At 37.7% G+C, this 26,075-nt stretch overlaps 2 pseudogenes; one reads left to right on the top strand and one right to left on the bottom strand.

Annotated features, from left to right (window-relative positions):
• Positions 1 to 2,211, bottom strand: part of LOC102828593 — a 15,762-nt pseudogene extending 13,551 nt beyond the window's left edge.
• A 13,065-nt stretch (positions 2,212 to 15,276) lies between these two features.
• LOC102822514 lies at positions 15,277 to 15,906 on the top strand (annotated as a pseudogene).
• Positions 15,907 to 26,075: the final 10,169 nt, after the last annotated feature.

Here is a 26,075-nt window from a genome sequence, read left to right as displayed (position 1 = left end):
AGGGACTGAGAACTGGTGGCCAGGAGGGATTATCATCATTGTAATGAAACAAGGTATATGATTTGTTGAATGTAAAACTGATGGTCTGCCCTGTAAACTTTCACTCAATCCACAACAAAAACTTAAAAAAAAAAAAAAAAAAAAGTAATGGCTCTAGAACGGAGCATCAAAGCGGTTTACTTATTTATGTCTTAAAGTGCACTCTAATAAAGGCTTCATACCAAAACAAAAACAAAAACCCACTGCCATCAAGCAGATTCTGACTCACAGCAACCCTGTGTAGGGTTTCTGAGACTGTAAATCTTTACAGGAGCAGACAGTTTCATCTTTCTCCTGCTGAGCGATTGGTGAATTTGAACCACTGATCTTGTGGTTAGCAGCCTACTGTTTAACACACAGCACTACCAGGCTCCTACCTGGAGGACCAAGAAAAGTAATATAAGGCTGTCCCAGTCTGTGCAGTGTCATTCTTTTAATGCTGAAGCAGCTTGACCATTTGGTTTTGATTTATAGTTTAGTGTCTTTAGGGTATAATGACAGGAGCCCTGATGGCTCAGTGGTTTAAGTGCTCAGCTGCTAAGTAAAAGGTTGGCGGATCAAACCCACCAGTTGCTTTGGAAACCTTACGGGGCAGTTCTATTCTGTCCTATAGCATTGCTGAGTTGGAGTCAACTCAGGGGCAATGGGTAAGCTGCAATGCTAGTTAGTGAAAATGAACATGGGTTTCCAGAACTGCCACCAACTTAACTGCTCTGTAATGCCTTGCAACACATAAAGGGACCCTCTTTTGAAAAGAAGCAAGAGCTTCTTTGGCTCTTACTAAGTTACAGAGCTTACATTCTCGTGTGAAGACTGCTGTTTCCTACGGAACTTATAATAAACCCAAATAGCATTTCTCAGAAGAACTTTCACTGATTCCTCTTCAAATACATAGCAAAACTGTGCTGAGTCAAAGTCTTATTGTGCAAATTTCAGAGATTATCTGATTCAACTAGACAACTCTACATTTTACATATGAAAAAAGTGATGCCAAAAAAGCTAATTCGTCAGAGAGCTGGAATGAGCTCCTAGAAGTCCTGACTTCTGGAACAACATGTGTTCTCTCTACCACACTTCAGCATGTTACTTTTTAATAAATAATAATAATAGACATTACAACAGTATTCCACTATATCCTGCTGTTGCTGTTTCAAAATTCAAGCATGTTAGTTAATGTATAACCAAAATTATAATGTTTTTTAAAATAATAGTAATTTTCATTTAGAGATTAAGATCAATGATTCATTGTATATGTAAAAGTCAATTGGTTTGCAATTTAGGTCTCAAGAGATCTATGTTCACACAAGTTGCTTTAAGAAACCATAATGTAGTATTATACAAAGCTTCTCTTTCAACAATAATTCTTGTTTTAAAGAAAAGACTTTCTAAGCCAGTGAAGTTAACAAAACAGTGTAAGAGGCACAGTAAAAACTAACCAAATAAATGGAGAGATACACAATGCTTACGCACTGGAAGACTCAATATCGTTTCAAACCTCCTCCAACATTCTCACACCTCTGACCCTGCCCCCAGCCCCTCTTCACTCTCTTTAGGTGAGCCTGTCCTTAACTTTTCAGAGAAAATAGGAATCTCTTAACTTGTTGATCATTTGTATATATATGCACACACATATTCTTTTTATTCATTAAATTAATAGAGCCTCTGTCCTGTGCAAATTACCCTCTCCGTCTATGTTTTGAATCACATTCTTCAAATCTTCTCAACAACCACTAATAGCTCTTGCTACCAATTACTCATTCTTGTACTTAATTAAATTTAACTTCTCCTTTTAGATTGGGTTCTTCCCAGTCTTTTGTTTGTTTGTTTAATGTTCAAGCCTGACTACTTCACAAGAAGCCTGGTGACACAGTAAGATAAGCACTGGACTGATAGCTGCAAGGTCACCAATTCAAATCCATTAGCCACTCTGTGGGAGAAAGAGGAGGCTTTCTAGTCACATGAAGATTTACAGTCTCAGAAGCCCTTTATAGTATTATTGTGAGTTTGAATGGACTCAATGGCAGTTTGTTTATTTTACTAAGGACAACTAATTTGACTCCTATCCTTCTCCATTTAGAATCCTAATTCTCTACCTCTCTTCTCTTCACAATCAAGCTTCTTACCTTCATCTCCACTGGTGATCAGTTTTCTTGAAACACGCTCTTCCCTCATCTTCTTCTTGAAACACGCTCTTCCCTCATCTTCTCCCAGTTTCTTCTCACCTACTTTTTTTGACTCCTCCACACTCTTAGCCTTCCTCAACCTCAACCATAAGTGTAGAGCTCCACAAGGTGCCCCCCTCCCTCATTATCTCAGCTCCAACAACAATGGCCTCTCACAAGTACCCCCTACTCACCAAGTCTCAGTCTCCTTCCATTCATCTCAGGGTCTTTGTACATGTTGTTCTGTCAGAAATCATCCTCTGTCTTTTTCACCACTTCTTCAGAGATGCCTCCTTCAACTTCCATGGCCCAGGTCACATTCCCTATTATAAGATTTCATAATGCTACGTTACTATCAGGAGTACCAATCATTGTAGCTATTTCCATTTAAAGTTTGTTTAATTTGGTGTTTTTCTCTTTTACTAGACTCTGAGTTCCTGGAGGACAAACTGAAAACCCTGACTATCTGTAGAATGAATAAATGAAAACAACCTTCAATGGTTTCATAAATGTTTTCCAACAAATGCTCCCAACAGTCATTCATAATTATTTTTTTCTAAATAATTAATTTCTAAGTCCCATTGTTTCACCTACACAGTAGAATAGTGTTTACCACATGGGGGCTTTAAAAAAATTAAAGGTTTGAAGTTAAAGTTTAAAATAGTATCTGTATGAGTTTGCATATGTTAAATAAACTACTGAATCAAATAAAGCCAAATACGTAGCATCTTGAACACAAAACAATACAAATATATGTGTTTATGTATTTATGTAATAGCTTATATTTATGTGTTTATGTAATAGTCCAGAACAGTTGTTCAGATCAATAGTCAGCTTTTCTCCCTGTGGTAATTCAGTTTCCTTCCACTTTGTGGCTTTTTCCTGGTATAATCATCATCTACATTCAACCAGTACAAGTGAAGGGTGTGGAGAAGGAATTCCTATTTCCCAGAAAGCCTCAGCACACACGTGGCACACATCACTTCTACTCATCAGGTAAGTGACTACAATCCCACTGCTTTGTAAGAGGCAAAGGAGAATTTGCAGGCAGGGAGAGAGCTCTCTACTATTGTCATCCAAACGCAAGATCTTATTGGTTTAGTTTTGTTGTGTTTTTTGAACATTTGGAATATACAACTAGCAATAATAATACTCTGGGTTGAGAAGAGGTCATAACTGAATAGCAATTTTAAACAATCCTCTCTTACCATTTTCTATAATGAGAAGCAACGGTACCAATTTTGTTCCATAATAATTTGGTTGTGGACATTAAATCTTTTTTCACTTCATGTTCTCCACAATAAACAGAGGAAGCATTAAGGACTAATAAAAAATGAAAACATATCAAGAGAACTATTTATTAATAGGTAACTCACATATTCATTCCAATGACAATTTAAAAGTCATGAGAATTAAAAGCTGGTTTACTCTTCCAATTAGTTAATTATCTGTGGGCTGAACAGCTGTTTGATCTTCCAGATCTATTCTCCATTCTTGTCTGTGCTCCAGGAGGTGGACTATACTGACTAAATCAACCAACTCCATTACCCTAAGATCTCCTTTGGGTTTGAACAAAGGAAAACACCAGCAGGGAATCTAAATGAAGGAGTTGCCATGGAAGGGCAACCTCACTCATTCAAAGGCTACAACTCTTATCAGGAAGTCCTCTCCACACAGCTCTCCTTCTTCAAGTTCTGATGATCGCTTCTTCTAGTTAACCCTTTAGAACCAGCAGTTGTAGCTCCCTGTTGCTAGCCAAGCTCCAGAGTACTCTAAAATCTCTTGAGAGTTTTTTGAATTCTACCTGCACAATTATAAATTATTTCTTTATTTAACGCTCCTTCAATTACTCAGTTGTTTCCCACCAGGACCCTGATTTCTCAAAGTGGCTCAACAGAATCCTAGTTCTATCTAATATGTTATAGATTATGTCACCTGATAAGAAATGTAGCAGTTCTAACCCTTGTACTTTAAATTTTTGTTGTTGTTGTTAAGTACTGTCAAGTCAGTTCCAACTCATAGTGACCCTGTATAGGGTTTCTGAGTAGTGGCTGGTGAGCTTGAACCATCAACTTTGCAGTCAAAACTGACATTTGCAGTCCAGCACATTAACCTACAGTGCCACAAATAGGCATTGTGTTATTTTGATGAGTTCAACCAGAGCGAAGGTATGTGTGTCTAAAACCAAGTTACTTCTGAGTGGTATTTTATGAGAATACATACACAGAGACACACACACACATGGAAGACAGACACCAAGGAACTTCCTCTTGGTCTACCAACAAGGAAGACTATCTCTGAAAGCTGATGCCCCAGTTTGAACGTCGAGTCTCTAAAACTCTAAGACAAACAATAAATTTCTGCTCCTTAATGCCACTCATTTGTGGAATTTTGTTATTGTTCCATCAATTCTAGGCAATGAGACATAATGTTAAAACAAATACTAGAAAAAATTTTAGGGAAATAAAATTTACCTATCAAAAAAATCTTGGAAACATTGGATGAAACAAGAAAATAAGGCATTTATATATTGTTGGCTGCATTTTTCAGACCTGTTTGATCACAGAAGTTGCTCCCTTTTTAAGAGCAACTGAGAAAACGAATATTTCATAGTTTCCACTTAGGTAAGAAAGAAAAGAAAGACACATATACCACTAAACAATTTCTAAGAATGTCCAGATTGTTTCTATTTGGATTTAAGATATAGCCAATCATTTGCCTGATGCTGGCAAGGGATTACACAGGAACTCACCCTCCTATAATATGCACTAACACAGTGCCAGGCCAACTGCATCAACTCCATGATCCCCTTCCTGGCTTCAAAAGTCACTGCCAGGTCACTCCAGGTAGACCACCGAGGAAGTTTGACATTACAGATACACGATCTTCACCTCTTAAGGTACAAAAGCCTCACTGGACACTGATCAATCAACGAGAGATAAATTACAAGAAAGCAAGCATGGAAGCTATGAAATCATGGAAATCGTTTCATTACATGAGCTGTACATGTGACACTTTTACAGAGAAAGTACTAAAACATTAATTAATGTTCAAACCGGAGGCTTTAGAAACCATGAACTTGGAAAGGTCCTAAAAGATGACTTTTCCTACTCCAAGGCTACAGTTATGCTATCCCAGTTACTCAATAATCATTTTCTTTTCAGTCTCCAAGCATATTATGCTATCCTTTTCATTCTTTGTACTACATCCTTTGCTATCCTTGATAGCAGCCACCATAATGAATAATAATTGTTAGGTAGTCTTGTATCTCTCCAAGCTCTTGAGGAATGTATAGGCTCTTTGATGGAAGAAAATGAATCTTTGTTTTAACAGCTTTTCTGTTTTAACACTTGACATAGTAGATGCTTACAAAATATTTTGGAATAACTGGAAAATATTGGCTGAATAAATAACTCACTCCTTGGTACCCTATTTCACTGCCAAACATATCAGCAAGTTCATAATATCCGCTTAAATGCCATGAGATGTATAGGAAAAAATCCCTACAAAGTAAGCTACTTACTTTGGGCTATACTTTAAAAAAATAAATAAAAGTTTCTGGGGTTATTTTTGTTTGTTTTCATTTTATATACTTTTTAGTATTCAGAGAAGATACAGCTATCCTTGCAGATGCACCTCAGGGTCACATAAACATTACAGTCAAAAAAAATTCTTCCTACTAAGCTACAGGGATGCATGCAAATGTCTACATGAGCAGGTCAAGTAAATGAGGAAAGAGGGTATGGACCAGTATGGGAAAAACAGCTGCCAGAGGAAAAACCATAGTGACACCTAATATCAATGTCCTGGAGCTAGAAGTGGTAGAGACTAGACATGGTTTGACTGCACATGGCTTGCCCCAACTCAAGTTGATGTTGTTAAAAGCTGTTGAATTGGCTCCTACTCATAGTAACTCACCCAACACAATTAGGCAGCCACGATTCAGCAGCTGGTGTGGCGCTGTGGGTTAATGCACCATACTGCATAGTCATTTGACCTGCAAGGTCAGTGGTTCAAGCTCACCAGCTGCTCCTCGGAAATCCTATACAGGGTCACTACTGGTTGGAACCAACTTGATGGCACTTCACAACAACAACATTCGGCACCAGTCCAGTGTTAACAAAGAAACATTGGAAATCTGATTTTTTTTGTGGGGGGGGTCAAATCTCCAATTTCTTAAATGCTGAAAAACAGTTACATTGTTTTGTTTTGCTTTTTGCAGCTCAAACCAATCATATCTGGGATGCTATGGTCAGTGAGTTTGTAACCCTTGCCCTAGAATTTCAGTCCAGTCCCCAGTACACTATTTTGATCCCAACACTTATGTGACATTTTGTCACCATGGCTTTAAATATCATAGCCTTTTCTTCCTAAAGCAATCTACTAATCTTGCTAATTCAACTCATGTTCACAGTACCTTTAAAATTTTTAAGCTTCTTTTGTCCATCAGTCCTCCTTATATTTTAGGACGAGATGTTTTTTTTCCTCCTAGTATCAATTAACCACACTAAATTTCATTCACCCCACATCTCACACTCCTTCAGTTACTAAATTTATTTTGAATTCAAGTAATATCCTTCCAGATACTGCCCAACCATACTCAGCTTTGCTGTCTACTCAATTATCTCATACCAATCATTAATAATAAATATCAAGGAACACAATTTAAAAATAATACCTTTAAAACAACACTTGCAATGTTCCTCCCAGATTAACATGACATAAATAGTAACACCTTAATTACTTGCAGGCAATTTAAGAACACATTTTTTTCCAGGAAGTCACTTTTCAAAGACTAGTAAATACTAGTGTGGGAAGAATTAATAGAATTATTGTGGCTTAAAAAAACAGTACTTTCTAACCATTCCAAAGTATTTTAATATATTTTATAAATTTTAAAGAATATTAAAAACAAAATATTTTCATTTATTCACTCAGTAGCCTTCTACTGAGGACCTACTATATGCCAGTCATATTTCAAGATAATGAAGATGTATTTGTAATTTAAATACACTAAAGTTTTAACTCAATGAATTCACATTCCAAAAATATTATAAAATCAAATATACTTGCTATTCACAGTTAAGTAAAAATATGTAAGCTCATTGACAAAATTAGAAAAAAACAAACTGCCAAAATTAAAATAGATGAGTATGTCAAGAAAGTTAAAATGGATTTCTTTCTCTATTCAACATAAAATCCATGAGTTCATAATGAAACAAGTAAAAATAAAGAGTTAAAATTCATTAGACACCTAAGGAAATTTGTAGCACATCAATTCATGATTCTAAAAATTAATGAACAGAAGGACCACATAATTTATTGTTCAAAGTAGGATACTGTTAATACTAGGGGGTATTTGATGATTAATTTTATGTATTAACCTGACCAGGCTCTACTATCATTGTTGTTGTTTGTTGTTGTTAGGTGCTATCGAGTTGGTACTGGCTCATAGCGAGCCTATATACAACAGAACGAAACACTGCTTGGTCCTGCGCCAACCTCACAAGTATTCATACATTTGAACCTAATGTTGCAGCCACTGTACCAATCCATCTCCTTGGGGGTCTTCCTCTGTTTCTCTGACCCTCCACTTTACCAAAAATGATATCCCTCTCCAGGGACTGGTCCCTTCTGAGAACATGTCTGAAGTATGAGATACAAAATCTAGCCATCCTGGCTTCCAAGAAGCATTCTGGCTGTACTTCAGACAGATTCGTTTGTTCTTTTGGCAGTCCATGATACTTTCAATATTCTTCTCCAGCACCATAATTCAAATGCATCAATACTTCTCTGGCCTTCTTTATTCACTGTCCAACTTTCAAATGAATATGAGGTTATTGAAAATACCATGGCTTGGGGTCAGGCATACCTTAGTCCTCAAATTGACATCTTTGGCCTTCAACACTTTAAAGAAGTCTTGTGCAGATTTACCCAATGCAGTACAACGTTTGATTTCTTGACTGCTGCTTCCATGAGGGTTGATGGTTGATCCAAGCAAAATGAAGTCTTTGACAACTATGTTTTCTCCATTTATCTGTTATTTATTGGTCCAGTGGAGAAAATTTTTGTTTTTTTTTTATAGTGAGGGGACCACACCAAAGGTTGTGGTCTTTGATCTTCATCAGTAAGTATTTTAAGTCCTCTTCACTTTCAGCAAACAAGGTTGTATCATCTGCTTATCACAGATTGTTAATGAGTCTTGCTACAATCCTGATGCCACATTCTTCTTCATATAATTCTGCTTCTCAGATTATCTGCTTAGAATACAAATTTAATAAATATGGTGAAAGAATACAAGCCTGGTGCACACCTTTCCTAATTTTCAGCCATTCAGTGTTCCCTTGTTCTGTTCAAACAACTGCCTCTTTGTCTATGTACAGGTTCCTCATAAGCACAATTAAATGTTACAGAATACTCATACTTCGCAATGGTGTCCAGAGCTTGTCATGATCCACACAATTGAAAGCCTTTGCACAGTCAGTAAAGCACAAGTAAACATCTTTGTGGTAGGTATTCTCTGCTTTCAGCCAAGATCCATCTGATGCCAACAATGATATCCCTCGTTCCACATCCTCTTCTGAATCTGGCTTCAACCTCTGGAAGTTCTCTGCCAATGTATGTTTGCAGCCATTTTTGTATTATCTTCAGTAAAACTCACATTGGATATCAATGATATTGTCTGATGATTTCCACATTCCGTTGGGTCACCTTTCTTTGGAATGGGCACAAATATGGATCTCTTCCAGTCAGTTGGCCAGGTAGCTGTCTTCCAAATTTCTTGGCATAGATGAGTCAGTGCCTCCATTCCTGCATTAGTTTGTTAAAAGATTTCAATCTGTATTCCATCAATTCCTAGAGCTTTGATTTTGCCAATACCTCCAGTGTTGCTTGGACTTCTTCCTTCAGTTCCATCATTTCTTGATCATATGCTACTTCTTGAAATGGTTGAACATCAGCCATTTCTTTTTGGCACAGTGACTCTGTGTATTCCTTCCATTTCTATTCATGCTTTCGGCTTCATTTACTATTTTGCCAACAGAATTCATCAATAATGAAAGCCAAGGCTTGAATTTTTCCTCTGTTCTTTCAGCTTGACAAATGCTGAGCGTGATTTTCTCTTTTCATTTTCTAACTCCAGGTCTCTGCAGATTTCATTATCATACTTGACTTGTCTTCTTGAGCAGCATTTTGAAATTTTCTATTTAGCTCTTTTACTTCCTCATTTCTTCCATTCACTTTATAATCTCTACACTGGAGACCAAGTTTCAGAGTCTCTTCAGACATTTATTTTGGTCTCTGTTTTGTTGTTGTTGTTGTTTCCTGTCTTTTTAATGACCTTTTGCTTTCTTCCTGTATGATGTTCTTGATGCCATCTCAAACTCTTTTTGTTGTTGTTGTTGTTAAGTGCCGTCGAGTCGGTTCCGACCCATAGCGACCCTGTACAGGGTTTCCGAGGGTGTAAATCCTTACGGGAGTAGAAAGCCTCATCTTTCTCCCGCGGAGCGGCTGGTAGTTTCGAACCGCTGACCTTAAGGTTCGCAGCCCGATTCGTAACCACTACGCTACCAGAGCTCCTTCAAACTCTTTTAGTCTCAGTCATTAATGTCTAATGTATCAAATCTGTTCTTGAGATGACTTCTAAATTCTTATGGGATGTGTTCAAGGCTATGTTTTGGCTTTTGCTGACATTTTTAACTTTCTTCAGCTTCAGCCTGAACTTGCATATGAGCAATTGATGGTCTGTTCCACAGACTGTTGCTGGCTTTGTTTTGGCAGATGACATTGAATTTTTGTATGATCATGTCCCACAGATGTAGTCAGTTTGATCCCTGCGTAGTCCATCTGGTGAGGTCCATGTGTTTAAGCTGCCTTTTATATTGTTTTTAAAAGATACTTGCAATGAATAATTTATTGGTCTTGCAAAATTATATAATCTGATCCAGCATCATTTCTTTCACCAAGGACATATTTTGTAAGTACCAATCCTTCGTTTCCAACTTTCACATTCCAATCACCAGTAATTATCAACGCACCTTGATTGCATGTTTGATCAGTTTTAAACTGAATAAATTGGTTTGTTGTTGCTAAGTACTGTTGAGTTGGTTCCAACCCATGCTAATCTTGCAGTTCAAACCAACTGTGCAGTCCCTCGTATTAGCCCAGTGCCACCCCAGGTGGAATTCTTCAATTTCATTTATGCTGACTTTAGTGACTGGTGCATAAATCTGAATAATAGTGGTATTAAATGATCCTCCTTGTAAGTATGTGGATTTTAGGATATTAGTCTATCACAGACAGCATTATACTTCAAGACAGATCTTTAAATGTTCTTTTTGATGATGAATGCAATGCCATTTCTCTTGAATTTGTCATTGCCAGCATAGTAAACCATGTGATTGTCAGATTCAAAATGGCCAATACCTGTCCATCTCACTAATGCCTAGAATATCAATATTTATATGCTCCATTTCATTTTTGAAAACTTCCAATTTTCCTAGATTCATATTTCATAGATACATTCCATGTTCTAATTATTAATGAATGTTTGCAGCTGTTTCTCCTCATTTTGAATTGTACCCCATTAACAAATGCAGGTCCTGAAAGCTTTACTCCATTCACATCATCACAGTCAACACTACTTTGAGGAAACAGCTCTTCACCAGTTGTATTCTGAGTGCCTTCACCTGGTAGTGTAATGGTTATGAGTCGGGCTGCTAACCTCAAGGTCAGCAGTTTGAAACTACCAGCGGTCCCATGGGAAAAAGATGCAGCTTTCTGCTCCTGTAAAGATTTACAGCCTAGGAAACCCTGTGCAGGGTTGCTGTGAGTCAGAACTGACTCCACAGCACACAATCACCACCAACAACCTGAGTGGCTCATCTTCTGGCATTATTTCTGATAAGCTTCTAATGCTATTCCTAAGGTTTTTGGTAGCTAAACATTCAGAAGTAGTCAGCTTCCCCATCTTCCTAGTCTATTGTCGTCTGAAAACTCTTCTGAAACCTGTCTACTGTGACCCTGCTGATATTTAAAATATTGGTGGTACAACTTCCAGCATCACAGCAACATGTAAACTATCAAAGTATGACAGACTGACAGATAAGTGGTGGACATTACATACCTCCTTATTTTATACAGTAGAAAACACACATCACCACCACCTGTGAGGTATACTTGATAAAAGAATGGAACTGGAACCTAATCAACCCTCTCAATCTAATTACCAGCTATAGAACACTTGGGAGAGAAGCATTATCTTGAAGCTAAATACAGAATGTGGACATTCTACAGGATACATGATCCCCTTTCTTCAACAAATGCACGACATAAAAATGTGAGGAAAGAGTAACAGCTATAGATTAAAAGAAACTTAAGACATGCATCAACCAAATCCAATATTTAAGCTTTGTTGAATATTGTTAAACATAGAGTGTAAAAGAGTTATTGATGAAATGATACAATGTTTGGTATTTTCATAACATAGTTCAACAAAAAAAGTGGGAGGAAAATGATATTGGCAAAATGTTGGGTAAAATAGGTTGCAGTTATACTGCTCTCTATTTTTATTTATGCTTTCAAGTTCCCATAATCAAATGGGGTTTTGTGCGTATGTTGTTGTTGTTGTTATGTGCCATGAAGTCAGTTCCAACTCATAGCAACCCTGTACTGGGTTTCCTAGGCTATAAATCTTTATGAGAGCAGAAAGCCTCATCTTTCTCCCATGGAATAGCTGGTAGTTTCGAACTGCTGACGTTGTGGTTCACAGCCTGATTCGTAACCACTACGCTACCAGAGCTCCTTCATCAATAACTCTTTTACACTCTATGTTTAACAATATTTGAACAAAGTTTAAATATTGGATTTGGTTGATGCATGTCTTAAGTTTCTTTTAATCTATAGCTGTTACTCTTTCCTCACATTTTTATGCATATGTGTGTCTGTTTATATACATACATGAAAACACACACATGCATTTTTTAAATTGGATTAGATTTATTTTTAACTAAATTCTGCAACTTGCTTTTTAAAGATTTTTATGTATCTTGCTAGACCAATACCAACAGATTTTTTTCAATGGACACACACAATTCTATAGTATTGTATAGGGTTGGCAAAAAAGAGGAATACCCTGGACAAGATGGACTGTCACAGAGGCTGCAATAATTAGCTCGAACATAGCAGCAACTGTGAGGATGGCACTGGACTGGACAGTGTTTCATCCTGTTAGACACAGGATCGCTACAACGGCACCAAGCAACGATACTGTCATATGGATGTACCGTAACTCTTTTCATCAATCCACTACAAATGAACATTTAGACTCTTTCCAGTTTTGAAAACTTTTTCTACAGTCATTATCTACATGACCTTGACTCCCTCAACTTACTGTCATCTAGTTTAGATCACCTCCAATTCACTGAAATGGGTCTTTAAATAAAGTTTACCAGTGACCTCATGGAGTCCTGGTGTGCTGCAGTGGGCTAATGTGCTGGACCACAAAGTAGTTTGAACCGCAAGGTTGAAAGTTTAAGCTCACCAGCTGCTCCTTGGAAACTCTAAACAGGGTCACTATGGGTCAGAATCAACTTGACAGCACTTAACAGCAACAACAAACTATGACCTCATGCTGTCAAATCCAATCACTGCGTCTCTATCTTCATTACTTAGCCTCTTAGCAGCATTCACATAGCTGATGACTCTAACGTCATCTTTTTTTTTTTTTTTTTAAGTTTTTATTGTGAATTGAGTGATCGTTTACATGGGAGAACACTGGTTTTACACTCATTTCATTGCAATGATTACATTCTCCGTGCATCATCATTCAACAGTATTTGCTTCTATTCCCTCTGTGTTTTTTGGGGGGTGGAGAGGGGATGTACACAAAAACACTCAGAAATGCATAATAATTTAAATAACCAAAGGGCACATTCTAAAAGCCTGCCCCCAGGTCACAAGCACCAACACACAGTCTTTCTTTTTCCATGAGTCTAGAGTCCTCAGCTGCTATATCTCTCCATGCCATCATCTTTGCCTCCTTCTCTGTTGTTACTGCTTCTCTGGATAGGGTCCCATATTCCGCTTGTGCTCTTCTCCTTTGATGGTCCTAGAGTCCTCTGTTTCTGGACTGCAAGATTAACTACTCTCCCTTTTTGTTACAAAACTTCTACCTTTACAGTTGTGACAGTCACAATTAGTCATGATAACAATTACTAATGTATCATAAGAATCTTATCCCCATCTCTTTTCACCAGACTCATCTAGACAAGATGAAAACTATTCAGTGGGGACTCTAACTTCCCCTGCACATTCTTAAACTAAACTCCCTCTTGAAAGCTCTAACATCTTCTTGAAACATTTTCTTCTCTTGATTTCTATTATACCATCCTACCCTTGTTTTTTCTGTCTTTATTGGCCATTTCTCTCATATTCCTTTGCTGTTTCCTCTTTTGTTCTACCACTAGTAAAAAGGTATTGACGTGACCCTTAGTTTACTGCTACAACCAATTTTCTTCTCTACATACGCTCTATGCCATGATTTCAAATGCTGTGATTTCCCAAAGTGACATCTTGGCTCTGATCTCTTTGCTAAACTCAAGGCTCATATAGCCAACTGCCTTTTTAACATCACTAATCAGCTATTCAACAAATTGTTGTTTTTGTTAAGTGTCATTGACTTGGTTCTGACTTATAGCAGCCCTGTATAAAGTTCCTGAGGAGTAAGGGTAAGCTTGAACCTTACCCTTACTCTTATCCTAACTACCTTGCAGTTCAAATGGATCTTGCAGTCTAGCACATTAACCCACAGCATCACATCAGGAGTCATATTTATCTGGCTAAAGCAGAATTCTTGCCTTCCTTTCTAAAAGTGTTCTCCCCCAAAGCTTCTGTATCCATTGATCCAGCAATTCCAGCCAAAGACTTGATTCACCTTTTTTCTTAATCCTACATCTAATCCATGAGTGAGTCTACTGATTCTACCTCTACAGCATAACTCTTACCTGTCAACGCTCTCCATCTCCAATGATACACCCCAGATTAAGCCAACATCTCCCACTTGACCTAAAAGAGCTTTTACTCTTGACTCCTAAAATTCATTTACCACTCATAATCAAAAGTCATCTTTGCAAAATGTATGTATCAGAGGTATAAACTGAACGATAATAGCTGCTACCAGAATTCAAATTTCTTCAGACACCCTGCAAAATAACCAGACCAACAAGAACATAAGTGACGGTCCTCAACAGATGGATGGATAAACACAATGTGGTGCATATATACAATGGAATACTACTCAACTATACAGAGAAATGAAGTCCTGACAGATGCTACAACTTTCCTGTTTCTTGAAAACAATATGCTGAGTGAAGTAAATAACAAAAGGACAAGTAGCATATGAGCCTGCTTTCAATAAACAGGCAAATGTATAGAGCCCAAAGCTTCCTAGTGGTTATTAGGGGTGGGAGTGAGAGGGAAAAGGAAGGGTCTTAATGTAGGGAACACTGAGTTTCTGTCAAATAATTTGGAAAACAAGAGTGGTGATGGCCACACAACATGATGGATGCAATGAACATGTAAGAAGTGTTGAATTGGAAAATGTCTTATTGTGTATATATTTTTTAAACCCACATATGGAATATGCCTCCAATGTTATTATGAAACAGAATACCAAGAAGTTCAAATTACCTGAAAATAGAGAAATAAAAAAATTCCAACAAAGCTCCCACCACCTATGCAAACCGATGGGTATAACAAGCAGTGGGGGAAAAAAACAACAACAAAAAAAAACCAAGCAGGGGGTCAGAAGAGATGGACAAGCTATAAAAACAGAGAAGAGAGTGAGAACTTCAACAAAATATAGACAAAATAATCCTTAAAAAGAGAAAGTCCCAACATAAGGAACAAAGTACTTTACAAAGGTCTGAGACTTTGCAGCTCTTGGGCACTTGATAAAGGAAAGTGGCTTGAAAATAAGAAGAGCCAGAAGGAGAATAAGAAAATTTACTTCAAGTAAAGAAAGAGATAAATAAATAAGGTATAAGAGGTCTGGCGGCAGCCATCAGGGTAAGCCGAGATGGGTGCTTGCAAGTATATCCAGGAACTATGGAGGAAGAAGCAGTCTGATGTGATGCGATTTCTCCTACTGGTCTCCTGTTGGCAGTACTGCTGCACAGAGCTCCCCATCCCACCCGGCCAGACAAGGCAAGTAGACAAGGCCAAGCAATGTCACGTCGTCTATCAGATTTGTATGCGCAGAGGTGGCCACAAACGCCCAGTGCCTAAGGGTGCAACCTATGGCAAGTCTGTGCCTAAGGGTGCAACCTATGGCAAGTCTGTGCATCGTGGTGTTAACCAGCTGAAGTTTGCTAAGAAGCTTTCAATCAGTGGCTAAGGAGCAAGTTGGACCCCACTGTGGGGCCCTCAGAGTCCTGAATTCTTACTGGGTTGGTGAAGAGTCCACATACAAATTTTTTTAAGTTATCCTTATTGATCCATTCCATAAAACTATCAGAAGAAATCCTGACACCCAATGGATCATCAAGCCACTCCACAAGCCCAGGAAGATGCATGGTTTGGCATCTGTCGGCCACAAGAGCCGTGGCCTGGGGAAGGGCCGCAAGTTCCACCACACTGTTGGTGGTTCTCACCAGGCTGCTTGGAGGAGACACAACAGTCTCCAGCTCCACTGTTACAGCTAATATAAGTAAAGTATGTAAAATCCATGCCTAATCAACAGTTTAGGACAGTCACATCCACTTAAAAGTGTTCTTTGTTAAAACAGTAGTTGTCTGCAGATTGTTTCATGCATTGTCAAATTATGAAAGGAAAAGTGCAATAATGTTTGAAGACAATAAGTGAATATTTTGCATCTTGTTTAAGATAAGTAAATACTTTTGTTTTGCTTTAAGAATCTTACTAGGAAGTTAACATGTCAATGTTTAAAAATGGCATACTATGTGGTATAATAGGTATAAAATAAATTCTTTCAAAGGCAAAAAAAATAATAAAAGGTATAAGAGGCCTTCACACAGTCGGCAGTTCAAACTCACCAGCTGCTCGTTGGAAACTCTATAAAGGGTGGCTTTGAGTCAGAACCAACTCCATGGCACTTAACAACAACAAGTCCCCTTTTGAGGGTGACAGAAAGAGAAAGAAGCTAAAGGGTGAAAACAAGTAATCCTACAGAAATAAAGGAGAAATAAAGTAAGCCAGTGACTCTCTTACCCACTACCACCATCACTTTCATCATGTACTATTAAAATTGTATTTCACTAAGATGATTAAAGTACTCATCAACCAAAAACACCTGTGCAGAAAATGCACTGAAATAGAAAAATAATTCAACAAATTACATGTAAAACTATTAAACAATACCCCAATGATAAAAGATATATTTTCTTCTCAAGTACAAGTACATTCAAAAAAATCACATAAAAATGAATATTTAAAATTAAAAATCACAAAGAAAAAAATCAGTGAGTTCCATAAAATAGAAATTGTCACAAATAACACTGTCTCATGGCAATGTAATAAAATTAGAATTTTTAAAACAAAATCATAAAATTTAAAGGCACTTCTGTAGGAAATAAAAAAAATCCTTCTATTGAAAATTTAAAATCCTCTTTTTATACCACTTTTAAGTGAGATGGAAAATACAAACATAAATGGCTGAAAAATAATGATGATGATGAATATATCAGAGCATGTGGTCCAAGACATTGAAACAGTGATCAGAGGGGAAGCCACAGCCTTTGTGGTAGGCTGTGAAAATGTCCCCTCAAAAATATGCAGGAATTATCAAAAAATTATCAATAATATCACACAAAAGAAAAATTTGCTGAAGATAATTCAAAAACAGTTGCAGCATTACATTTGACCGGGAACTGCCAGAAATTCAAGCTAGATTCAGAAGGAACAAGAAACTAGAGATATCATTACTGTTTTCAGATGGATCTTGGCTGAACACAGAAAATACCAGAAAGATGTTTACCCATATTTTAATTACTATACAAAAGAATTTGACTGACTGGCTCATAACAAATTATGTACCACATAGTGAAGAATGGGAATTCCAGAACACTTAACTGTGCTCATGTGGAACCTATACATAAACCAAGAACACCATTTTCTATTATTTTCTGTATGGTTTACAATCAGCAAAGGTATGTATCAGGATTGAATGCTTTCACCATAGTTACTCAATTTGTATGCTGAACAAACAATCCAAAAAACTGGAGTATAAGAAGAATTTGGCATCAGGATCGGAGGAAGACTCATTAAGGATCTGCAATATGCAAATGACACACCCATGATTACAGAAAGTGAAGAGGACTTAAAACACATATGAAGATCAAAGAGATAGCCTTCAGTATGGATCACACCTTCACATAAAGAAAACAAAAATCCTCACAACTGGACCAATCAGCAGTGTCAGGATAAATGGAGAAAAGACTGAAGTTGTCAAAGATTTGGATTCACATTCAACACCCATGGAAGCAGCAGTCAGGAAATGATGTATTTACACTAGGCAAATCAATTGCAAATAATCCCTTTAAAAGTGTTAAAAAGCACTTGAAGATTAAGGTACACCTGGACCAACACATGATATTTTTAATTGCCTCATATGCATGAACAACTGGGAAATGAATGAGGAAGACTACAGAACTGATGCCACTGTATTGTGGTGATGATGAAGAATATCAAATATACCATGGTGGTTGATGGTTATGTGTTGTGGAGTCAGTTCCGACTCTTAGCGATCCTGCACAGGGTTTCCAAGGCTGTAACTCTTTACAGGAGTAGAAAGCCTCATCTTTCTCTCATGGAACAGCTGATACTTTCAAACTTCTAACTTTGAGGTTCACAGCCCAATTTGTAACCACTATGCTACCAGAGCTCCTTATTTATACCATAGACAGCCTAATAATCAAACAAATCTGTCTTGGAAGAAGAACAGCCATAATGCTCCTTAGAAGCGAAGATGGCAAGACTTCGTCTCATAAACTTTGGACATGTGATCAGAATAGACTAGTCAACCAGTCCATGGAGAAGGACATCATGCTCGGTGAAGTACAAGGCCAGTGAGAAAGAGGATGACCCTCAACAAGGTGGATTCACACAGTGTCTGCAACAATGGACTGAAACATAACAATGATTGTGAGGATGGTTCAGGACTGGGCAGTGCTTTGTTTTGTTGTACTTAGGGTCACTATGAGTCTGAGCCAACTCAATGTCACCCAAAAACAACTACCACAAATGCCATCACATGTATGTTTACATGAGAGAGCAGCAGAGGAAGGTAAACAGACACATAGAGGAAAAGGAGATGAGAAGATGGAGGCAGATATTAGAGTGACATGGCTCATCAACTAATGCCAACAATCAAAAGAAGGCAGAACTAGCAAAGTTGATACTAAAATTATATGAAAAGATAGACATAGAGGAAGAGCTAGAAAAACAAGTGCAAACTGCTATAATTTGACGTACTAGACTTTTGATTATGAATGCAGTGACTCAAAATTCTAACCAGAATGGAAGGATTATTCATATCAAGGAACAGGCTTGGTTCCTCAGTGTACTAAGTTCATAAGAAAGGATGAGAAATTTAGATATTGGCTATCAAAAATGGGGCGGGGGCTATAAAGGCATGAAGTGGCTGGCTTACAAGCTTTCATGAGTGGGCTTAGTTTCAGAATGAAGGGGGTAAGGTAGAATTCCCACTGAATAGTTTCCCTATTTTCCAGATGGATCTAGTTAAAGAAGGTGAGGGATGATGATGACAGGATTTTATGACCAATTGTGAGTAACTGTTAGTACAATTAATTGTGACTGCCAAAACTGTAATTGTAGAAGGTGTGTAACTAAAAGGGGAGAGTAGTTAATCTTTCATTTCAGGAACAACCAATCCCAAGACTATCAAGAAAGCAGAGCATGAGATCCCTATCTAGAAAAGTGGTGACAACAGAAATGGTGGCAGAGGCAGTGGAATAGAGAGACAGAACAGTTATGGTCTCTAGGCCTGAGTTATGGACTGAGAAAGGCTGTGTGCCTGTAGGCAGGAGGCTAGTTGGCAGAATGTGCCCTTTGTACATTTAAATGAATACATATTTTGTGTGTGTGTGTGTGTGAGTATACATCAAATACTTTTTCTTTGTTCCTTTGTGAAATATAAGATGTAATGGAGAGCATCAGGGAGTAAGATACCTGTTGCTGAAGGGAGGGGACAGTAATCATTGAGATGTAACAAAGTGTATACTTTGTTTAATGTAAAGCTGATGATCTTTTCTGTAAACCTTCACCCAATTCACAACAAAAAGTTAAAAAAAAAAAAAAGAGAGGAAAACACTGAAAATAAAGGGTTGTGAAGGGGAACTAGTCTTCATAATTAAAATGAATAGACACCCAGATTAAAGTTATAGATATGCATATACAAAAACAGACTCAATTATATACAAAAATATTTTAAGAGTCAGCTACTAAATCACTGGGGCAAAGATGGACTTTTCAATAAAAAAATGTTAGTGCAATATCTGTATTGCTACTTGGAAGAAGATAAAATTTGATACATTCCTCATGTCATACATAAGAATAAACTCGAAATAAATCAGAGCTCTAAGTATGACAATGAAACTATACTGCAGGTACTAAAATAAAACACAGGTTTATTCCTCCAAAATGGAGTATAGAAAAATCCAAGTGCAACAACAACCACAAAAAGATTAAAAGTCCTAACTACCTAAAACTTCAAATTTTACATGACAACAGCATTAAAAGTCAAAAGACAATGAACAAATTGGGGAGAAATTTTACAGCACATACTACAAATAATAGATAGCCTAAGATACTTAATAAGGAGCTCTGGTAGCGCAGTGGTTACGAATTGGGCTGCGAACCTTAAGGTCAGCAGTTCGAAACTACCAGCCGCTCCGCGGGAGAAAGATGAGGCTTTCTACTCCCGTAAAGATTTACACCCTCGGAAATCCTGTACAGGGTCGCTATGGGTCGGAACCGACTCGACGGCACTTAACAACAACAACAACAAGATACTTAATATGTAAAAACGCCAATGTCAAAGGAAAACACCAAAAATCCTAAATATGGACAAAATAAAGGAATAGATAATTCATAAAGAAAATGTATTGTTGCTTTGTTATCAGTGCCATAGAGTCAAAAGAAACTATATATCTGATGTATATTATATATAAATATACATATATGAATGAGGGGGATTTGAAAAAGTCATGGAAATATGCTATTACCTTTTCATTCTATTTCCCATGAACTTTCTGAAGTCTCCTCATATATACACACATTGTTGTTGTTAGGTGCCATCGAGTCTGTACCGACTCATAGTGACCTTATGCACCGCAGAATGAAAAACTGCCCAATCCTGGGCCAACCTCACTATTGTTGCCATGCTTGAGCCCACTGATGCTGCCACTTTACCAATCCATCTCGCTAGGGGTCTTCCTCTTTTTCCTCTGACCCTCCACCTTACCAAACATGATAGCCTTACACACATAAATATTTCTTCATTTCTTTGCAACTTTTTAATTGCGAATTGAGCAAAGGTTTACAAAGATCATCAATTTTACATTCAACAAATCATACACTTTGTTTCATCTCAATGATTACAATTCCCTTCATGTAACAACAGTGATCCCACTCCCTCACTAGGATTCTTATTTCATTATCCTCCTTAATATCCCTCTCAGCTTTATTGTTGTTGTCATTAAGTGCCGTCTAGTAGGTTCTGACTCACAGCAACCCTGTATAGGTTTATGGTTTCCAAGGTTTTGAATGTTTGCAGGTTCAGAAAGCTTCATCTGTCTCCTGCGAATAGGCTGGTGGACTTGAATCTCAGACCTTATGGTTCACAGTCCTTTGTCCTTAGGTAAATGTTGACCTTTTGATATTGAATGGTTGACCATTCTATGATGTTGTTGTCTCCCTATCTACCTAACTACTGTTTGGCTAAAAATAGAGCCCCAAGAGTGAGTTCCTTTCCAGACCTGAAGGATAACCAAGGGCCATTGTCTTGAATTCCTCCAGTCTCTTTCTGACCAATAAGCCTGGTCTTTTTTTTCCCCCCAATATATAGTTTTGAGTTTTGTCTCCCACTCTTTCTGGAACCGTTTAATATGATCCCTTTCAGAACAGTTGATAGTGGTAACCAAGCACCAACTAGTTCTTCTGGTCTCAGAGTGTGGTGACTGAAATTCACATGTTCCATTGGTCCACTGGACTAGCTGACTCCAAGCATCTTCAATTTTCATCACTCCTAGTTCTTATGCACACAGAGGGACCAATAGTTACACCTTATATAGCCAGTCATGAGCTTTCAAGTTCTCAGATGCTACTTACCAAAGTATGTAGAACATTTTCTTTGCAGATTGTGCTAAGCTAATTGACCATGGTGTCCCCCACCCCAGGCTCAGCAACTCATTGCCTTAAACTGTTTGGTAACGACTAGAAAGTTCTCGTTTTATCCCGTTTGCTCTACCACATTCATAGGTATGTTTGTTGCAAAGGTAAATACCCTCAGTTATTTGTGGTGTACGCCCACTCTCCCTCTCATACCCATTACGCCTGTGGATCTGCCTATGTATCTATGTGCCTGTGTAACACTGTTGTTATGTATAGAATGCTATTTGCCTCTATTCCCTTTAACCCTTGCTTTCCTCCATGTGTCTTCATCTGTTTTCACCTTTCTCCTGACAACCTCCTTTTTGTTATCTATTGCCTTCTCTATCACCCCAGCTAACATGTATCTACACTCTAGTCTCCTGATGTGATGCTGTAGGATAAGCTCTGGACTGAACCAAAAGTCACTGGTTCAAAACCACCAGCTGACTCTAGACTCCTGATGTGGTGCTGTAGGATAAGCACTGGACTGTGAACCAAAAGGTCATCAGTTCAAAACCACCAGCTGTTCCTCGAAAACCTTACACGAGTCAGAATTGACTTGATGACATTTAACAGTAATGACAACAACCCTCTAGCCAGTGAATTACTCTCCCTTCCCTACTATTCCTGGTAAGGATCAAAGAATGTTTCTTTTAGCATAAGGACCTTTTCTTGGTTTTTTACAATAGTGGTTTTAAATAATATGTGTTCTTTACACAAATAGCCCTTAACAATGTATTCATTTCTAACATAACAAAAGAAATGGCAATTTAAATTACAATAAGACACTATTTTTCACTCATTAGATTATTAAAAATTCAAATGGTTTGTTGGGAAAACAGGCACTAGGAAAGATGCAAAATGAATAATTTGGCAATATCAAACAAAACCATGTATGTATCTACCCTTAGATCCAGAAATCCTATTTACTGGAGTTTTATCTGAAAGATATAATTTGAGCAGCATGAAATACATACACATTATTTGCATTTGCTAAATATTGGTTACTACCTGAATAAAGGATGTTGTTGTTGTTAAGTGACATCGAGTCGGTTCCAACCCATAGCGACCCTGGATAGGGTTTCTGTGGAGCAGCTGGTGAGCTTGAACCGCCAACCTTGCAGTTCAAACAGCTTTGCAGTCTGGCGCATTAACCCACAGTGCCACACCAGGACTCCAAATAAAGGATAGTAGTTTAATAAACTATAGTAAAGATACTTTATTACATACACTTTGCAATTATTAAATAATGAGGAAGGTAATCCCCAAGTTACAGCATTTGAGTTAATATGAACTGCACTTATGACTAGTTTTTTTTAACCATCTTATCACTAGTAATATGTATCACACATAATACTGCAGCACATAATTTGCTGATGTTATCATTCTGATATTCACTCACAGATAATTAAAGATCAGGTTTATTAAGTGGAGCACTCACAGCTCTGAGAAACCACACTTTTTGTTTGTTCAAGAGTTACAGGTAACAGAGGTAAATACTATTATATTACAACCCTTCAATAACAATAATCTATGAGTGAATACACAGACACACAAGCTGCACAAGTGTGGGGAGAGAATATAAAAATATTGCCTATTACATGAATACTGGACATTACTACCTGAATCCTTAATAAAGGATATTAGTTCAATATAGTAACACAAGAACTATACAGGAACAAAGATATAGGTTTGACAGAGGATATGTCTACATACATATTGCAGTCCTGGTAGGGTGTTGACTAAGCACTGGACTGCTAAATATAAGGTAGTCAGTTCATACCCACTATAGGGGCTTCTCACAAATTCTACACAGGGTTGCTATGAGTTGGAAATGACTTGATGGCACTTAACAATAATTTACATATGCTACAAATATATCTATGAATATAGTAGAGCAAACAAGGCCAAAGTTCTTAGTGATAACTGAACACCTTAAGGGAATGTGCTCCTGGACTGAGGGCTCAGGGCCATAGCCCCAGGGGACATCAAGGTCCATGAGCACAACTGTTCCTATCCTATTTTGATGAGCAGTGACTTTGGTCTTTAAAAGCTTATAAGCAGCTATCTCCCCATCCAGAGCAAAGAAGAGTGAAGAAAATCAAAGACACAAAGAAATAATTAATATAAAGGAACCTCAGCATCTATGATCATGAGATCATAAGAAACCACCAACACTGAAAGGGATCAGATTAGAAGGTCCTGGAAAGGATGGAACAAGAATGTGAAACAGAATTCAAAATCATAAAAAAGACGAAGCTTACTGGTCAGAGAGACTAAGGGCCATAAGAAAGAGACTTACGGCCCTTAGTCCCCTTTCAGGTCTAGAAGTGAACTCACCTCAGTGACTCAATTTTCAGCCAAACAATAGACAGCTCCTGTGTCGGGCTCAATAACACTAGGGAGGTAAGGCCTCCTTAAAATAATCAGCCACTTGAGATGAAAAGGGCAGCATTTGCCCAAGGCCAAAGTTCAGAAGGGAAGGAGAGCCGGAGGATCAAAAACAGGCAACACAGAGGAAGTCTGATAAGTGATGTTACATTGTGGGGATTACAATCAATGACATGAAACAAATTGTGTATGAACTGCTGAATAAAAAACTGATTTTCTCCATAAACTTTCACCCAATTCACAGTAAACAGTTAGAAAGAAAATTTGAGGTATATACAATGGTTCTTAATCAATGGGTGCTACTTTGTAATGTACCAGGACTTTGAAGTCCTGGTGTGGTGCTGGAGGATAAGCACTGGACTAGAAGGTCAACTTGAACTGCAAGGTCAGCGGTTCAAACCCACCAGCCACTCTTTGGAAACCCTATACAGGGTCACTATGAGTTGGAATCAATTCAATAGTATTAACAACAACAGCAAAAGTTTGCAAGTTGTACCAACACTTTATTATTACTACTGTAATGGCACTGTGGTCTAATGCGTCAGACAGCAAAGTCGTTTGAACTGCAAGATCGGTGGTTCAAACTCACCAGCTGCTCATTGGAAACTCTATACAGGGTTGCTATGGGTTGGAATCGACTCGTTGGCACTTAAAAACAACAACAACAACAATTTTATGTTAAAAAAAATTTTTTTTCATGTATATGGAAGTATATTTTCAATGTTTTTTATGCACAGAAAGGTAAACTACACTAAGGAAAGCATTTGACTAACTAATGTTAGATACAAACCAACCTAATTGTTGGGACTTATATACACACTTAATACAGACTTATACACTTAAATACAGACTTATCAATGGAACTTATTCCAGAGAGAGCCTGCATGCACATATGAGCTGTACAATATGAATTACACAATTTCATGATTCCACATTATGAGTTAATGCTCTTATATTTGCATTGAAAACTGACAGATACTGTAAGAAGTGACACGGATATGGTTTAAATTCTTCCAAGAGATACAGTAGGAAGGAATAGTCCTTAATTCATTCTATGAAGCAAACAGACTTCTGATACTCAACCCAGAAAAAGACACCTCAAGGAAACAAAACTGCAGGCCAATATCTCCTATAAATATAGATGCAAAAAGCCTCAACAAAATATGTGTTGTTAGACAGTTTACCAAGGAAGACATTCAGGCAGCCAACAAATATATGAAGAAATGTTCATGATCATTAGCCATTGTTGATGTTGTTACACACCATTGTTGTTGTTAGGATATCAATGTTTATGCATTCTATTTCATTACTGACAACTTCCAATTTTCCTAGATTCATACTTTGTACATTCCATGTCCAATTATTAATGGAGGTTTACAGTTGTACCCCATTATCAAATAAAGGCCCCCAAATGCTTTACTCCATTTGCATCATTACGGTAAACTCATTCTGAGTGCCTTAGCAGTCATCTTCAGGTACTATATCTGACAATATTCTGGTAATATTCACAATATTTCAAATTCAATTTTCTGGTGCTATCTGACAGTTCCAATGCTATTCTTAAGTTTTTCACTGGCTAAACATTCAGAAGCAGTCCATCTCTCCTTCTTCCTAGTCTGCATTAATCTGGAAACTCAGCTGAAACCTGTCCACCATATTTTAAATACAATGGCATAGCTTCCAGCATCATAGCAATACACAAGTCACCACAGTATGACAAAGTGCCAGATGAGTGGTAGCTAGAAATCTTAGCCAGGACTATAAGGCAAGCAAGAGAAACTGAAGGCATCAAATTGGCAGAGAAGTAAAAGTCTTTCATACTGCAGGTGATATAATCCTGTTGTTGTTAGGTGCCACCAAGTCAGTTCCGACTCATAGTGACCTTATACACAACAGAACAGAACACTGCCTGGTCCTGTACCAGCCTCACAATTGTTGTTACACTTGCGCTCATTGCTGCTGCCACTGTGCCAATTCATCTTGTTGGGCAACTTCTTCTTCTTCACTGACACTCCATTTTACCGAACATAATGTCATTCTCCAAGGAGCTCTGGTAGCGTAGTGGTTACGAATCGG

The sequence above is a fragment of the Chrysochloris asiatica genome, unplaced genomic scaffold (genome assembly GCF_000296735.1).
Source record: "Chrysochloris asiatica unplaced genomic scaffold, ChrAsi1.0 scaffold00017, whole genome shotgun sequence".
In the NCBI taxonomy this organism is placed as follows: Eukaryota; Metazoa; Chordata; class Mammalia; order Afrosoricida; family Chrysochloridae; genus Chrysochloris; species Chrysochloris asiatica.
Note: the sequence above shows the minus strand (reverse complement) of the source record. Positions and strands in the feature narration are given on the sequence as shown.